General features: G+C 47.9%; 1 non-coding gene across 1 annotated transcript; it reads left to right on the top strand.

The window, feature by feature from the left end:
- Window positions 1-3,971: 3,971 nt before the first annotated feature.
- On the top strand, window positions 3,972-4,127 carry LOC119304431. The gene has a single exon (XR_005148259.1). It is a non-coding gene; the product is annotated as a 5.8S ribosomal RNA (ribosomal RNA).
- Window positions 4,128-5,099: the final 972 nt, after the last annotated feature.

The following is a 5,099-nucleotide window of genomic DNA, read 5'->3' as shown; positions in this document are numbered from 1 at the left end:
GAAAGATCTAGTTAGGGGGCAAATAGGTCACTTAACTAAATGCTACATCTACCTAGCTAGCTAATTTGGGAGGAGACAACTTCAACTAGTGGAGGTGGGAGGAAAAAGAGAAAGGAGATGAATTAATGGAGGTGGTGTAGTTATAACTAGGAGTAATGAAGAGAGAGAAAGGTAGGTAGAAGAGGGAGAGTAATGGGGGGAGAAGTATTGAGGAAGAAGAAGAGTGAGAGAGGGAGGATGTGGGAGGTAGGGGAAAGGGAGGAGAGGAGATGGGGAGGGGGAGGTGGAAAAGGTGGTGGGTCCTGCGTCTTAGCAGTAGCGCGGGAGAGAAAGCGCGCTGCTGCTAAGAGCGTAGCAACAGTGCGCTTTCCTGTCACGCGCTACTGCCAAACGGGCCAACCCTGTGCACATTTTCAAAATTAGCAGCAGCGAGGTGACAAAAAAGCGCGCTGCTACTATGGCATTAGCAGCAGCGCGCTTCCTGGCGCCACGCTACTGGTAAACTTATGTCGTTGTGTACTGTCGGTGGATTTTTGTAGCAGCGCGGTTTAAGCGTCACGCGCTACTGCTAAGTTTGCACCAGTAGCGAGCTTTCCGTAGCCGCGCTGCTACTACTTAGCAACAACGCCTGTTTTTATGCCGCGCTGCTGCTAAGATTCTGTGTATAAGGTTTTCCCTAGTAGTGATCTGAAGTTTGTGAAGAACTTAGCTTATGCAAATTGTCTAGACTTCTTTGTTACTTCTTTTTACATTAGACACTTCCATATAGATTGCTATGGTAAATGTAATTCACATGCAACTCATTAGGTTTGTAAAAAATAGATTATGCTAAATATAACATATGTTCTTTTGGTCATGTGCAGTTGTGTAATTATGAGACGTATTTGAAATGCCAATATTATGAATTATTGTGTTATATATCGCATTTCCCTGTCATGCAACACCTCTAAGAGAAATTAATCCGTGAAGGGGTGTATGGCCTATGGCGCAACAAACATCATGGGTACAAAATATGCATACAGGCGCTTTAGATTGTCGGTGATTGTCTAAATTGAAGGTGCATGCTAACTTCTCATCTAAAGAAATCCCCGAAGGGGTGTATGCACCATCGGTAATCACACTAACCGATGGTTTGGCTCTCCTCCCAGTTCTACATAACTCCAACGGGTTGGACATACCCGACAAATTTGTTCTTGTGTTTATTAACCCGGACTAGCTTGGGATTATAAGTCACCAGTATATATTCGGATTGCGCCATTGGAATCATGCGCCCATAAATCATTGGATTGTATTATTCAAATCTTCAAATAGCCAACATGGCTGGATTTTATTATGGTTATCAATAACCAGTATTATGATTAAGGCTTTCAAAGTCGCTTTAGCGTAATGGCTATTATATTATCAATGGATATGATTTATTCTACAATTGAAGGAATAGTCCCGAGTTGCTGCAGGCTTACGACCTGGCACTTGGGGGCTACATTATTCAAGTTGAGATTACATCAAATATGAAAGTCTCATGTAGCTGCAAGCATGCACCATGACACTTGGGGGCTAATGCAAAGTCATTTTTTGCTCACCTTATTGAAGACCCGACTCATCACAGTGTAATGAGCCGACCCTTGGGGGCTTCCGGTTTATGAAGCTGGTCTATTGACTCAAATTTTTCAGAAGGAAGAAATGACAAGGACTTAAGGATGATCAAGTGCTGGTTTATAAGAATATATAAACCGGAGCACAACCAACAAATTTGTTCTTGTGTTTATGTTGTAGGTCAGTTTAACATGGATGAATCCAAATTAAACTGGGGGGGGGGGGCTAATGTCGGGGATATACACCGCGGCGTAACCCGGCCAGAAGTATAACCCGGCCGGACTTGGCGACTCACTAAGTGACCTGCCTGAGCCTGGCGACTCATGGGTGACCCGGCAAGCGGGTCAGAGGAACGGTAAGACCAGGTGGCCCAGAAGGCGGTTTATGGTAGGCCGGTTCATGTTATGGTGGGTCGGCTTAAGAGAAAAGGCGTAAGGAATATTCTCCTACAAAGGAAGCAAGACTAGGACTCCACTTGTAATAGAGTAATCCTAATCCTAATAGGACTAGTCATGTAAGCCGCCCCTTCAACATATATAAGGAGGGGCAGGGCTCCCCAAGAGGGACAGGTTCCATAAGTTAAACAAGTTAGGTTTAGATAGAGAAGTCAATAGCTCTCAAGATGAGCACCCTTGTAATCATGATCATCATCATTAATATCAATGAAGTAGGATGTAGGCTTTTACCTCCACCGTGAGGGGCCGAACCTGGGTAAAAACTTGTGTCTCTCGATTCCGACCAACCCCTTCAAGCTACTACATAGATGTGTTGGCCTCACGACTAAGTTCTCACACTAGGACATCTATCGTGATGTTTCCACGACAATATAGGTACATTATCATGAGTCATGACACACATGGTTCCATACCTATCTCTATAGCTGAGCCAGGGCATTGGCCACCACGACAACCGAGGCTAGTAGTGAGGGTCTTCACAATTATAAACCCACGCGTGTTCTTCCAAGGCAATGCATGCATTTCCAAACCTAGGTGTTAGGGCTATATGCAGTGATATAAGTTGTCGGATTGTGTGGTACTGGGATGTATGTGCTACGATAACTTTCTTGGATTTTATAGGTTAACATGGATGCCTCTCAAACTTGTGTGGTCCTGATGTAGATGCTGAATTCCAAGCTATATATTGCGCTTGGGAGCATTGATGATGTTAGGGATTGTAAGAGATGTCATACCTGAAGACGGAGAATACCATGGGGAGTTGCAATGCGATTTTGGTAGATGATGTTAGGGATTGTAGGAGATGTTATATTGTATATATGCATGATCGTGTATTATACGTAGTAACTCAAATAGATATACGAAAACTTGTTGTTCGAATAAGCACGGAGAAAGAGAGGTCACTTCTTTCTATACATGTCCATGACGATATTGTGTAATTAATGGTTCTTTCATTGCTATATGTAGTAGCTAGCGTCGAGTTGAATGAAAATCATAAAATAAAAATGAAAACCCTAAATGTAAAATAATTGAATGGTAAACACAAAAAGAAAAGGGGGAAACACAATATGAAACCCCTAAACCCCTCCTTTAAAAAAACCCAGGGCCCGGCAGCTGCTGACGCGTGGTTGCCTTTTAATCCCAGTTGGTGTTACCAACCGAGACTAAAGGTCCTCCTACCTGGGCGTCCAACAACGGCCACGTGGAGCACCTTTATTCTCGGTTCGTAATCCAACCGAGACTAAAAGTGGGGGCCTTTAGTCCCAATTGTTTAGTCCCGGTTGCAAAACCGAGACTGGTGCCCTGTTTTCTACTAGTTGAGGAGAATCTTATTCCATCTCTAGGAAGTCACCGCCGTCTCGTCTTCCTGAGCGTAGCACAAACCCTAGTGCGATTGAGAAATGATAACCCACAAGTATAGGGGATCGCAACAGTTTTCGAGGGTAGAGTATTCAACCCAAATTTATAGATTCGACACAAGGGGAGCCAAAGAATATTTGAAGGTATTAGCAGCTGAGTTGTCAATTCAACCGCATCTGGAGATTAATTATCTGCAGCAAGCAATCAGGGGCAAAGTAATATGACAGTTTTGATAGTAGTGACAGCAGCAATGGTAACAGTAACAGTGATAGCAGCAATTTAGAGGAAGGATAAGTCGTAACAAAGTTTCCGTAGGTGAACCTGTGGAAGGATCATTGTCGTGACCCTGACCAAAATAGACCGTGCACGCGTCGTCCAATCCGTCGGCGACAGTGAAAACTGTCGCTCGGCCAATGCCTCGACCACCTCCCCTCCTCGGAGTGGGTGGGGGCTCGGGGTAGAAGAACACATGGTGCCGAAGGCGTCAAGGAGTACTATGCCTAACCCAAGGGCATGGCTAGCTTGCTAGGCAACCCTTATGTTGCAAAGCTATTTAATCCACACGACTCTCGACAACAGATATCTCGGCTCTCGCATTGATGAAGAACATAGCGAAATGCGATACCTGGTGTGAATTGCAGAATCCCGCGAACCATCGAGTCTTCGAACACAATTTGCGCCCGAGGCCACTCGGCCGAGGGCACGCCTGCCTGGGCGTCACGCCAAAACACGCTCCCAACCCCCCTCATCGGGAATCAGGATGCGGCATCTGGTCCCTCGTCTCGCAAGGGGCGGTGGATTGAAGATCGGGCTGCCGGCGTACCGCGTCGGACACATCGCATGGTGGGAGTCCTCGCTTTATCAACGTAGTGCATCCGACGCGCAGCCGGCATTATGGCCTCAAAATGACCCAGCAAACGAAGCGCCCGTCGCTTCGACCACGACCCCAGGTCAGGCATGACTACCCACTGAGTATAAGCATAAAAATAAGTGGAGGAGAAGAAACTTATAAGGATTCCCCTAGTAACGGCGAGCGAACCGGGAGTAGCCCAGCTTGAGAATTGGGCGGCTGTGCCGTCCGAATTGTAGTCTAGAGAGGCGTCCTCAGTGACGGACCGGGCCCAAGTCTCTTGGAAAGGGGCGCCTGGTTGGGTGAGAGCCCCGTCTGGCCCGGACCCTGTCGCCCCATGAGGCGCCGTCAACGAGTCGGGTTGTTTGGGAATGCAACCCAAATCGTGTAGTAGACTGCGTCCAAGGCTAAATACAGGCGAGAGACCGATAGCGAACAAGTACGGTCAGGGAAAGATGAAAAGGACTTTGGAAAGAGAGTCAAAGAGTGCTTGAAATTGCCGGGAGGGAAGCGGGTGGGGGCCGGCGATGCGCCCGGGCCGTATGCGGAACGGCTCTTCCTGGTCCGTCGCTCAGCTCGGGGTGTGGACTGTTGTCGGCCGCGCCGGCGGCCGTAGGTGCCCCCAGTGGCCGTCGTCGGCACGGCCGATACCCGCGCGCCGAAAGGCGTGTCCCTCAGGGCACTGCGCTGCAACGACCCACGGACTCCCCATCCGACCCGCCTTGAAACACAGACCAAGGAGTCTGACATGCGTGTGAGTCGACGGGTTCTGAAACCTGGGTTGTGCAAGGAAGCTGACGAGCGGGAGGCCCTCACGGGCCACACCGCTGGCCAACCCTGAT

The sequence above is a fragment of the Triticum dicoccoides genome, chromosome 5A (genome assembly GCF_002162155.2).
Source record: "Triticum dicoccoides isolate Atlit2015 ecotype Zavitan chromosome 5A, WEW_v2.0, whole genome shotgun sequence".
Classification (NCBI taxonomy): Eukaryota; Viridiplantae; Streptophyta; class Magnoliopsida; order Poales; family Poaceae; genus Triticum; species Triticum dicoccoides.
This window is presented reverse-complemented; position numbering and strand designations above follow the sequence as displayed.